This window comes from Rana temporaria, chromosome 10 (genome assembly GCF_905171775.1).
Source record: "Rana temporaria chromosome 10, aRanTem1.1, whole genome shotgun sequence".
NCBI lineage: Eukaryota > Metazoa > Chordata > Amphibia > Anura > Ranidae > Rana > Rana temporaria.
Window position 1 is genome coordinate 74,896,887 of NC_053498.1, and position 13,749 is coordinate 74,910,635.

Sequence of the window (13,749 nt, forward strand, 5' to 3'; positions counted from 1 at the left end):
TTGAGCCAATTGTTCTGCATAGTACTTTTGCTGTGGCTTCAAGGAGGAGACATTTGAAGGTTTAGAAAATCATAATTGGTTGCAGATTAAAATAAGAAAGTAGTACTTGCTTGTGTAAGCATAATGTGCATCTAACAAAGAAAGTGCTTTAAAACATGGACTATACCTTATAGATGGAGTCCTCACGAAAGATAAAAATACTGATAGCCAATTCAGCTAGATGGCTTTAATCCATATCAGAAATATCAGTTTTGGAAGCCATTTGTGTTAGGGGTATGGCACAGTGCCTCTTTGCATTTCTATAGTTAAAAAGACCAAATTAGTATGAACAGTTCAGATTATGCATTGTAAACCTTTCGTTTTTCAATGTCCCAAAATGTTTTAAAGGCACACTCAATTAACACTGCTGTTTGTTAACCAAAGTATGTTACAAACACCTATTCTTTAAATGTACAAGAACTAAAGCCCCGTACACACGATTGGAATTTCCAATGGAAAAAGTCTGACAGACTTTTTCCATCGGAAATTCCGACCGTGTGTATGCCCCATCGGAGTAATTCCATTGGAAATTCCGATGAATTCCATCGGAGTTTAGATAGAGAACATGTTCTCTTTTACTCCTACTGAATTTCGTCAGAATTCCAATGTGATTTTGGTCGGACAAAGGTCCGATCGTGTGTACCGGGCTTAAGTGTAGTATAAAGTTGACAAGGAACAGCATGTTCAGAATACTTTTTGTTACTATAGTCACATAGTTATTTACATTGAAAAAAACGACAATTGTCAAGCAAATTTAACCTTCCTCAAACTCAAGCAGTTTTGGTCCAGACGAAGTCATAACAAAATTGGTTGTGGAAATATGATTTTGTCTCTGAAGTAAAAAATGTTTTCTTAACTAACCCCACAAGACTTCCTGAATTGACATTCCTATGCAATTATATTCTGAATACTATTATTATGTATGGAAATCATACAAATTCTATACAGTGCAGTTCAGTTTTGGGCACTAGTTCATAAAAAGAATAATGGGGAACTGGAGAAAGTGCAGAGAAGAGCAACCAAACTGATAAGAGGCATGGAGGAGCTCAGCTATGAGAAAAGATTAGAGGAACTTAATATATTCTCACTTGAAAAAGAGGGATAAGATCAGCATGTATACTGTAAATACATAGGTGGTCCATATATTGAACTTGGTGTTGAGTTATTAACTTTCCAGTCATTACGTCTGGAGGAAAAACATTTAGGGGCAGATCCACAGAGAGAGTACGCCGGCGTATCTACTGATACGCCGGCGTACTTTCAAATTTCCCACGTCGTATCTTTGCTTTGAATCCTCAAAACAAGATACGACGGCATCTGGGTTAGATCTGATAGGCGTTCGGCTTTGTACGCCTTCAGATCTAAGATGCAATTTTTCAGCGTCCGCTGGGTGGCGTTCAAGTCGTTTTCCGCGTCGAGTATGCAAATTAGCTATTTCTGATGATCTACGAACGTACGAGCGGCCGTCGCATTCTTTTACGTCGTCTCTAGTCGACTTTTTCCGGCGTATAGTTAAAGCTGCTGTTTCGTGGCGTATAGTTAGACCTGCTATGTTAAGTATGGCCGTCGTTCCCGCTTTTAATTTGAATGTTTTTTTTTCGTTTGCGTAAGTCGTCCATGAATTGCGGGATGGACGTAATTTACGTCCAAGTCAAAACAATGACGTCCTTGCGACGTCATTTCGCACAATGCACGGCGGGAAATTTAGGGATGGCGCATGCTCAGTTCGTTCGGTGCGGTGTTTAAATGAAACACGCCCCCTAACTCGTCGATTTGAATTAGGCGCCGTTACGCCGCGAGAGATACACTACGCCGCCGTAACTTACGGCGCAAATTCTTTGTAGATTCAAAGCTGCCAAAAGTAAGTTACAGCGGCGTAGCGTATCTCACATACGCTGCGCCCATCTAATTGTATGTGGATCTGCCCCTTAACCTCCACACACGGAAAGGTTTCTTCACAATAAGAGCTGTGAAAATGTGGAATAGACTCTCAAGAACTAGTTCTGCTTTTTAAAAGAGCTGAATGGATTCCTAAATGAACAAAATACAACTGGGTATTAGTATTTGTAGGCAATAACACCAGAGATTGTGGATCTAGGAAAAATCTGATTGTCTTCATGGGATCAGGAAGGAATTTAATTTCCCCCACTGGAACAAATTAGGTCATGTTTTAATGTTATTTTTCACCTTCTTCTGGATCAACTGTGGGTGTAGGATTCTGTCTGTATATGGAAGTTTGCTATTTATTTTTTCTATTGGTTGAACTAGATGAACTTTTTTCAACCTAAGTAACTATGTAACCTCTTCCGATTCACACTACAGCGACATGAAAGTCGGCACGACTTTGTGAGGCAATTTCGAGGCAAATTTAAGGCAATTTCAAGGCAACTTCAAGTTGCCTCCAGGACAGGCAACTTTGCCAGTGGCCAATCAAACAATAATCAGCTCTGTGGGAGGGAGGGGTTTGCCTGAGAAAACTATTTTCTCTTCCTGTAAATTTGCTTCAATTAAGACACTGATCTGACTTTGAAGGCAACTTCCAATAAAATCAATGATACAAGTTGTTTAGAGGTCGCCTTGAAGTAGTACAAGAAACTTTTCTGAAGTCAGAGCGACTTCAGTAGTGTACATTAAGACGGCTCTCGTTCACTTTAATGTAAATTCTCATGTCGCACGACTTGGGGCGACACAAGTCGGATCCCAAGTCGCGGTAGTGTGAACCGGAACTTATTGATGGTAAAATCTTTCCTCTTGTCCCAAGTACAGTGTTTGCGGTAAAAAGTTAAACTGATAAAATTTGCGTTGGCTTTTGACTGTATTCATTTATGCTAAAGGTCACCTTCAATTTGTCTTTCTTTCTAGCCTAAACAAGCCCAGCTGTTTTAACCTTTTATTATAAGCCCCCATTCTGGCTATTGCTTTCACTATTTGCCAGCCCAGAGAGTAATCAAACAGCAGCTGGAACAAAGAACATTCTTTTTAGATGCTCTTCTGCATCTGCATTGTGAAAATACCTCTCCCAATGTTTTTATTAATATAGTTGGCAGCATCTGTATCTTCTTCGGGTTTATCGTGTTTACAACATGGTGCCTAAAATTGTACTCCATATTCAAATTGTGGCCTTATAAGTAATTTATACAGGGATAATGATATATTTATGTTATATATTATATGTTATATCTCCTTTTTATGCAATCCAAGATTGTATTTTATTTTTTTGTCTTGTAGCTACAGCTTGGTAATGTGTGCTACTGCTTGGCTCTCTATTAGCTAGAACCACACCGTAATCTCACCATAAAAGGTGTATGTACTTATCCTTGAAAGGTAGCTTATCACAACGCACAGTATTACATTACCATGCATTATGACGCACTAAAAATGCACATGTGTTGGCAAGGTACATTGGTGTGCCATTAAGAATTGATGACATCACAACCGGCAAAAAGCACATTTTCATGTGTTGCAGCAAAGCGCACGCTAAAACGCATGTTCCCGCAGCGTGAAGGTAGAAGGGAGTTTGAATTGTCCATGTTGCCATTTTTAGACTGATCCATCTGTAAATAAGATATTATCTTGCTGAGTTTTATTTTTATTTTATCAGGTCAGCAATAAAAAGAATGGGCCTTATACCAGACCCCGAGGAACACCCCTATTATACCTTGGCCCATTTAAAATGTGGTGCTTTTACAATCTCCTTATTTTCACATGTCTTTTAGTTCTCCCATATTTCTTTTCAGTCATATTTCCTTAAATTTTTCCAACATTTGAGTTTATATTTAATGCATTTAAAATGTATTTACAGTATATGAGCTATATATGACCCTACTTTTTATGTTTTTTTTTAGCAGGTGATTTTATTATCTCCATTTTGGCTTCTGTGGCACCCAACAAATTTGCAACCTCCCCAGCAGGTCTGGTTTATTCTTATAAATTATACCCGGGCTGGGCAGGGTAATGTTGGCTCACATATATGTAATCTTGGGGCCATTGCCTTTCTCAAGCCTTGATAGGTTTTGTTAGAATGAGGCCCCATACACACGAGAGGATTTATCCGCAGATACGGTCCAGCGGACCGTATCCGCGGATAAATCCTCTCGAGGATTTCAGAAGATTTCTATGCGATGGCGTGTACACACCATCGCATTGAAATCCGCGCTGAAATCCTCTGGCGATGACGTGTCGCGCCGTCGCCGCTATTATGACGCGGCGACGGGCGCGACGCTGTCATATAAGGAATTCCACGCATGCGTCAAATCATTACGACGCGTGCGGGGAATCCCTTTGGACGGATGGATCCGGTAAGTCTGTACAGACGAGCGGATCCATTCGTTGGAATGGATTCCAGCAGATGGATTTGTTGAGCATGTCAGCAAATATCCATCTGCTGGAAATCCATCCCAGGGGAGATTTATCCTCGGATAAATATCCGACGGAGTGTACACACCATAGAATCTATCCGCAGAAACCCATTTGATGGGATTTATCTGCGGATAGATTCTATGGTGTGTATGGGGCCTCAGGTGCTTTAGTTTTACCCATTCTAGTCCATGTTATGTATCTCCCAAACAGCGATGTAGGGGTACAAGGCTGCTAATTCATACACATGTGCACACTGAAATATTTAGTTTCGGAATTTCGTTTTCGTCCAAAAAATACATTTATTTCGTTACTCCCGAAATTTGTTTTTATTTATTTTGTTTAGTTAAAAAATGCATTCATCCGAAAATCTGAATAAATTAAGGTAGAATCTGTCATTGAAGGCTTATATTGTCTGTCGAATGTTCTAAGAGGATTCGACGGAGCAGCTAAACTGTACGACCCCGCAATCGTACATTTCCTGACGAATGTTCCGCCTACAAGCTATAGACGAATTATAATGTTGTATGACTAGTAATAATTATATTTATAAATTATTATTACTAGTCAACCAACATTCAAATTCTTCTATAGCCTATGGGGGAAGCTTTTGACCGGAAATGCACGATTGTACGTCGTACAGTTTGGCTGCTCCGTCGAATCTTCTTAGAACTTTCGACAGACACTATAAGGCCTCGTACACACGACCGGACATGTCCGCTGAAACTGGTCCGCGGACCAGTTTTAGAGGACAGATCCGATCGTGTGTACAGGCTAGCGGACAGATTTCCAGCGGACTAAAGTTTCTTAGCATGCTAAGAAACTTGTCCGCTGGAGAGCTGTCCGTCGGACATGTCCGCTGGTTAGTACGTCTAACCAGCGGACCGAAATCCCGCGCATGCGTCGAATTGATTAGACGCATGCGTGGAAGCATTGAACTCGCGCGATAGAGAATGTCGGTGACGTCTACGTCACCGCGTTCTCTGTCCGCGGGGATTTCGGTTTGATGGTGTGTACAGCCATCAGACCGAAATCTCAGAGCGGACATGTCCGATGAAAACAGTCCGCGGACCGTTTTCATCGGACATGTCCCCTCGTCTGTACGGGGCCTAAGTCTTCAATGACAGATTCTATGTTTGTATGTTTTTCTCTGCTTCGTTGAATCTTCGTCATTCATGTCAAATAGTCTACCCCAACACTGTCTCTATAATGTTGAATCTTTTCTCTCTATGTAGAATAATCTTGGACTAATAGAGTTAAGGTTAGGCACATTCGACCACAGGTTCGATAGACACAGATTGCTATTGTCAGCGCCATGTCGAATCTTCTATCCATATCGAACTGTTGTAGCAACGAAAATGAAAATAAAGCATTTATTTATGTCGGATCTTTTGGATTTCGAATTCTGTGCGTTCGTTTTCGTTTGTTAAAACGATAACGAAAATACCAACAATTCGGCCGAAAATGCATTCGGACAAAAACGAATGCACATGTTTACTAATTCACCTGTTCTTTGTCATGTCCTGGGTAGACTGCATTTCCCTAAACACTTCTGTCCTAATGTGCTGTCCATTTGGGAGTGATGGCATAGCTTGCAGGCTGTGGTTCTTCTATGTGTGCCCCCTCCTTGGCAATCAACCTCACTTTTTCCCACCTAGCCAGAGGACCTCAAATGAAACTTGTGCTAAGAGAACAACAAGGGATGCAAGTGCTGATTTTGCTTTTTGAAAATGTAAACTGCCTGGCTGTAATGCTGAGCATTGGCGTCAATAGTTTCTTAGTCCCAACTATGCAGGTCAGGTGTTCTGACTTCACTAGTTGCATTTTTTACGATCATTAATTCAGAAAATATTGAAGGTAGTGACTGGCAGACAAGAAATTTGCATTTTCAGGAGGTTGGCAATTGTAGCCTAATTATTTCTCTCAGTACAGATTTATTTTATGATCTCAGGTTTTGCTTTACGTTCTGTAAATTCTGATTTTTCTCAGATGGTGTATATTTTCAGATTTGTTTTTAGAATATGCCTTTTAATCAAAACTCTGAAATGCTGCTTTATTCTATATTTTTGCAATATAAACTGCTGCTAGTATATGCACTGACATCCTTGTGTTGCTGTAGAATGTGTCTGCTCCACTAAGCAATACTGCCCTAATACTAAATCACAGTCATATGTATGTATGAGAGGTTTTGTCACGGTAAAACATCAAGTAGTAAGCATAAATCAAATGTTTTTTTTTTTTTTTTACTTGTGAATACATCCATTTTATCCAGATCTTTAAATGCACTTTAAGTTTTTTTGTTGGCAGGCATGCTTACTGAATGTTTCCACATCTCTATTCTAAGAATTTCAGTGAAAATGTAGATGAATGTGTTAGAATTCTACAGAATACTAGATTTTTTTAATATTAATGTAATTGGGTCTTGAAGTAGTTAATATTTTGAGATGATTTATGGGTTGCTAGTTCTATCGACGGGTGTGCAAAATGACAATTGTAGTAGACTGAGCAATGAAAATAGATTGTAATGGTGCCAAGGTTGCAAGGTAACCTGCAATCTATGGTCACTGTCATGCACTGAAGCACATCTTGAATATCTCAACCCGAAGATGCATTATGATAGAAATAATCTTTTTAAAAGAAACATATGCCATTGTTGCTGCTTGAGAAAAAAATATAAAATATAAAATTTCTTTTCATGTATTAAACTGTAACAGTATACTTACCTTAACGTGTTTGTGTTTTTGTATTGTCTATGCTTACTGAAGTCTTTAACAATTAGAATTCTTTTATATACACTATGGGCTAGATTCATAGAGAGTTACGCCGGCGTATCAGCAGATACGCCGTCGTAACTCAGATACGCTTAAATTAGGCTAAGATACGAGCGGCGTAAGTCTCCTACGCTGTCGTATCTTAGGGTGCATATTTACGCTGGCCGCTAGGTGGCGCTTCCGTCGATTTCAGCGTAGAATATGCAAATGAGCTGGATACGCCGATTCAGAAACGTACGTGCGCCCGGCGGATTTTTTTACGTCGTTTGTGTAAGGCTTTTTCCGTCGTAACGTTACTCCTGCTATATGAGGCATAGCCAATGTTAAGTATGGACGTCGGGACAGCGTCGAATTTTGCGTTGTTAACGTAAGTCGTTCGCGAATAGGGCTTTGCGTAAATTACGTTCACGTCAAAAGCATTGACTATTTGCGACGTGATTAGGAGCATGCGCACTGGGATACGTTCACGGACGGCGCATGAGCCGTTCGTTAGAGACGTCATTTACGTGGGGGTCATGTTTTCTTTACATAAAACACGCCCACCTCTTCAGAATTTGAATTCGGCGCTCTTACGCCGGTAGATCTACGCTACACCGCCGTAACTTAGGGCGCAGGTTCTTTGTGAATCCAGCCCCAGCCTCACTAAGTTACGGCGGCGTAGCGTATCTGAGATACGCGACGCCCGCACAAACTTACGGTGGCCTATATGAATCTAGCCCTTTATGGACACTTGTTTGTGCACTTGACCATCACATCTATATGAGATTGCTAAAAGCTGAACTGCGGGATAAGCACAATTGTCTGAATACAAGCGTCATGTGTATTTTTTTTAAATCTTGGTGTGATTTTTATATGTCTTGCAGATCTTTGCACTAATCCAATGTAAAACTTTTCCTCTGTGCAGGAACTTCCTGTAAATAAAGACCAGTCACTGCTGCTTTCTCTCTTTGTGCAGGGTGACTGGTCTTGTCTCCGCCCCCTCCTGTAGTTTTCTGCAGGCAGCCTGTAGTGGGTGGGGCCTGCTGGGTCTGATGTCTGCACAGACTATTTACAGCACCAGGGCCGGTGCTACCACTAGGCAAACTAGGCAGCCGTCTAGGGCGCACTGCTGCCTAGGGGCACCCAACCACTGGTGTTCCTACTCTCTTCAACAACCAACTAAGTCTCAGCATCAGCAGGCAGCCGCTGCTCCATTCGCACATATAGGTAGATTCAGTAAGAGTCAGGCCAGCTTATCAGTAGATAAGCCGACCTAACTCAGAATCTACGCCGACCTATGTTTAAGCGTATGCTCAAACAGAGATTCGCATAAACATATCTAAGATACGACGGCTTGCGCCGTCCTATCTTAGATTGCGATATTTTGGATGGCCGCTAGGTGGTGCTTTCATTGCGGTCGGCGTAGAATATGTAAATGAGTAGATACGCCGATTCACGAACGTACGCCCGGCCGACGCAGTACTTTTACGCCGTTTACGTTAGAGATAGGCCGCCTAAAGTTAGAGCTAGGCACTAGTGGAATAGTAATGTTAAGTATGGCCGCCGTTCCCGCCGCGAAATTCGAAATTTTTACGTCGTTTGTGTAAGTCGTCCGCGAATCGGGATTTACGTCGTTTACGTCCACGTCGAAATCAATAGGCCCGTACGGCGTACTTAGCCGCAATGCACACTGGGAAATGTAGTCGCCCGGCGCATGCGCAGTGACAAAAAACGTCAAAAACGTGAGGTCAAGCCTCATTAACATGAAACATGACCCCCTCAACCCATTTGAATTAGGCGCCCTTACGCCCGCTCGTTTTAGGCTACACCGCCGTAAATTAGCAGGTAAGTATATTGAGAATCAATACTAGCCTAGCTAATTTACGGCGGTGTAGCCTAAACAGGCTAGGCTACGCCACCCTAAAGTTAATCCATTGTACCTGAATCTACCTAATAGTGTCAGAAGCACACTGGCGGCGGAGGACTGTGTCTGTGTCCCAACTCCTGAATTAATGGAAGCAAGCAAACATTTATTGGTGGGCGCTGGTGAGGCTGCATTGATGGGCGCTGGTGAGGCTTCATTTGATGGGCGATGGTGAGGCTGCATTGATGGGTGCTGGTGAGGCTGCATTGAGGGGCGCTGGTTAGGCTTCATTTGATGGGCGCTTGTGAGGCTGCATTGATCGGTGCTGGTGGTGGGCTGCATTTGATGGGCGCTGGTGAAGCTGCATTGATGGGTGCTGGTGGTGGGCTGCATTTGATGGGTGCTGGTGAGGCTGCATTGATGGGTGCTGGTGGTGGGCTGCATTTGATGGGTGCTGGTGAGGCTGCATTGATGGGTGCTGGTGGTGGGCTGCATTTGATGGGTGTTTCATTAAAAAGGTGGGATATACGTGGGAAAGACAAAGGGGGTGGAGTCAGGGGTGTAGCCAAGGGGGTGCAGCAAAATTAGGTTTCGCCTAGGGTGTCAAAAATCCTTGCACCAGCTCTGTATAGCACAGAGGTGATGTCACTGATACTTAACAAGGTAAAACCTTGGTTGACAAAGGCATTTTGAAGCTCACAAAGTGGATTTCAATCTTTTGTAGCTATTAATAAATATATATATAAAAAATAAATTACACCTGGAGTTCAACTTTAAAGAAGAAGAACTACCGCACAAGAGGCACTGATGTGGACAAGAAGGCCTGGCTTGCAGTGTCTGCTCTAATTCATCCCAAAGGTGTTCTATCGGGTTGAGGTCAGGACTCTGTACAGGCCAGTCAAGTTTCTCCACCCCAAACTCGCTTGTCCATGTTTTTATGGTCCTTGCTTTGTGCACTGGTCCAAATCATTTGGTGAAGGGGAGATTATGATGTGGGGTTGTTTTTCAGGGATTTGACTTGGCTCCTTACTTCCAGTGAAGGGAACTCTTAAGGCATAAGCATACCAAGACATTTTGGACAATTTCTTGCTCCCAACTTTGTGGGAACAGTTTAGGGATGGTCCCTTCCTGTTCCAACATGACTGCACACCAGTGCACAAAGCAAGGTCCATAAAGACATGGATAAGCAAGTTTGGGGTTGAGGAACTTGACTGGCCTGCACAGAGTCCTGACCTCAACCCAATACAACACATTTGGGATGAATTCGAGTGGAGATTGCGAGCCACGCCATCTCGTTCACATCAGTGACTGTCCTCACAAATGCGTTTCTGCAAGAATGATCAAACATTCCCATAGACACACTCCTAAACCTTGTGGACAGCCTTCCCAGAAGTATGTGAGCAATGTGTCACTGGCAAAAATCAAATGTGAAATGCAAAAACTGTGGTAAATGATTAATAAGTGTTATCAGCAGCAGCTAAAGTGTTTTCACTTAATTGTGAAATACCAAATAAACAATATAAATACACATAGCCGCGTTAAATAAAGTATAAGCATCAATGTATAATGTGCCCATAAATAAATCCGCACTTTATAAACAATGTCCATTCATGCAAAAATCACTGCTGGTGCATAATCACTCTTCTGTGATTTAACGTCCCAATTCAGTGGCGTGCACGCTGTTCACCACCGATATAATGTGAAATCCTTCACCGACCAAACTATTCACTCACCAGATGCCCTTTAATAATAAGCGTTAATATTCACTCCACCAGGGATACTGTATCCACTATATTATTTATCAACTGTAAACGGGATCCTCCAATCCTCCAAGGTTCCAGTGTGCTATATTGCACTCCTCTTCGTTCAATCATATAATGAGAAAATTGCCATCATTACGCAACATACAGTATCTCACAAAAGTGAGTACACCCCTCACATTTTTGTAAATATTTTATTAGATCTTTTCTTGTAACAACACTGAAGAAATTACACTTTGCTACAATGTAAAGTAGTAAGTGTACAGCTTGTATAACAGTGTAAATTTGTTGTTCCCTCAAATTAACTCACACAGGGCCGGATTCAGAAAGAGATACGACGGCGTATCTCCTGATACGCCGTCGTATCTCTGAGTACGCTCGGTCGTATCTATGCACCTGATTCAGAGAATCAGTTACACATAGATGTCCCTAAGATCCGACAGGTGTAATGCCGCGTACAGACGGTCATTTTTTGTGATGAAATAAAATGACATTTTTAAAAATGTCATTTAAAATGATCGTATGTGGGCAAAAATGACGTTTTAAACCCGCACATGCCCAGAAGTAAGTTTTGAGACGGGAGGTAAAACTACCATTCATAATGGAGTAAGCACATTCATCACACTGTAACAGACAAAAAAGCACGAAACGTCTTTTGCTAACAAGTAACCAGCTAAAAGCAGCCTCGAGGCGAATAGAACTTCCCCTTTAGAGTGCCGTCACTTTGTTCATCATTTTTCAAAACGATGGTGTGTATGCTACATCGTTTTTGAAAATGAAGTTTCAAAAATGTCGTTTTTTTTCATCACTTCAAACTTCATTTTTTTTCCATCGCAAAAAATGACCGTCTGTATGCGGCATTAGTGTCTTACACTGTCGTATCTTAGGCTGCAATTCCAGGCTGGCCGCTAGGTGGCGCTTCCGTATTTTTACGCAAGGAATATGCAAATGAGGATTTACGCCGATTCAGAAACGAACGACCGCCCGGCGCTTTTTTTTTTACGTCGTTTGCGTTCGGCTTTTTCCGGCGTATAGTTACCCCTGCTATATGAGGGGTAGCTAATGTTAAGTATGGCCGTTGTTCTCGCGCCGAGTTTTGAGATTTTACGTCGTTTGCGTCAGTTGTTCGCGAATACAGCTGGACGTAATTTACATTCACACCGAAAGCAATGACGTCCTTGCGATGTCATTTAGAGCAATGCACACTGGGATATTTTTCGGACGGCGCATGCGCCGTTCAAATAAAACGTAAAAAACACGGGGTCAACACAAATTTATATAAAACACGCCCCCTACATCCCCATTTGAATTACGCGGCCTTACGCCGCAACACATACTTTACGCCACCGTAACTAAGGGCGCAAGTTCTTTCTGAATAAAGAACTCGCGGCCAAAGTTAGAGCGGCGTAACGTATCGGAGATACGTTACGCCGGCCGGACAGATACGCCATTGTATCTGAATCCGACCCACAGCCTCTAATGACTAAACTGCTGGCAACAAAAGTGAGTACACCCCTAAGTGAAAATGTCCACATTGGGCCCAATTAGCCATTTTCCCTCCCCGGTGTCATGTGACTCGTTAGTGTTACAAGGTCTCAGGTCTAAATGGGGAGCAGGTGTGTTAAATTTGGTGTTATCGCTCTCACTCTCTCATACTGGTCGCTGGAAGGTCAACATGGCACCTCATGGCAACAAACTCTCTGCGAATCTGAAAAAAAAAAAATTCTTGCTCTACATAAAGATGGGCTAGGCTATAAGGAGATTGCCAAGATCCTGAAACTGAGCTTTAGTATGGTGGCCAAGACCATAAAGCGGTTTAACAGGACAGGTTCCACTTAGAACAGGCCTTGCCATGGTCGTCCAAAGAAGTTGGGTGCACGTGCTCAGCGTCATATCCAGAGGTTGTCTTTGGGAAATAGACATATGAGTGCTGCCAGTATTGCTGCAGAGGTTGAAGGGGTTGGGGGGTCAGCCTGTCAGTGCTCAAACCATACACCGCACACTGCATCAAATTGGTCTGCACGGCTGTCGTCCCATAAGGAAGCCTCTTCTAAAGATGATGCACAAGAAAGCCCGAAAACAGTTTGCTGAAGACAAGCAGACAAAGGACATGGATTACTGGAAGCATGTCCTGTGGTCTGATGAGACCAAGATAAACATATTTGGTTCAGATGGTGTGAAGCGTGTGTGGCGGCAACCAGGTGAGGAGTACAAAGACAAAAGTGTCTTGCCTACAGTCAAGCATGGTGGTTGGAGTGTCATGGTCTGGGGCTGCATGAGTGCTGCCGGTGACTTGTCCTCAATGTTCCCCTAACGGGAAAGTTCCTTCACTGACTGCGCAGGCGCAAACTTCCCGACGGAAATCCCTGAACCTCGCCCGGCATCCAGGCTCATTCTTTAACATCCCAGTGGATTGGAGGATGTTAAAAAAAGAGCCAGGAGGCCGAGCGAGCCGTCTGAGCGCAGCGAGGATGTGAGGCCGATTGGCCACTTACCTCGAAATCCACGTCGCCCTGGATGCCGGCCGCGGTTCGGGGTTTTCCGTCAGCAAGTTTGCGCCTGCGCAGTCAGTGATGGAACTTTACCGATAGCTGGAACCAGCACGGCAGATCACCGGCACTGGGGAGCTACAGTTCATTGAGGAAACCATGAATGTCAACATGTACTGCGACATACTGTAGTAGAGCATGATCCCCTCCCTTCAGAGACTGGGCCGCAGGGCAGTATTCCAACATGATAACGACCCCAAACACATCTCCAAGATGACTACTGCCTTACTAAAGGAGCTGAGGGTAAAGGTAATGGACTGGCCAATCATGTCTCCAGACCTAAACCTTATTGAGCATCTGTGGGGCATCCTCAAATGGAAGGTGGAGGAGCGCAAGGTCTCTAACATCCACCAGCTCTGTGATGTCATCATGGAGGAGTGGAAGAGGAGTCCAGTGGCAACCTGTGAGTCTCTGGTGAACTCCATGCCCAA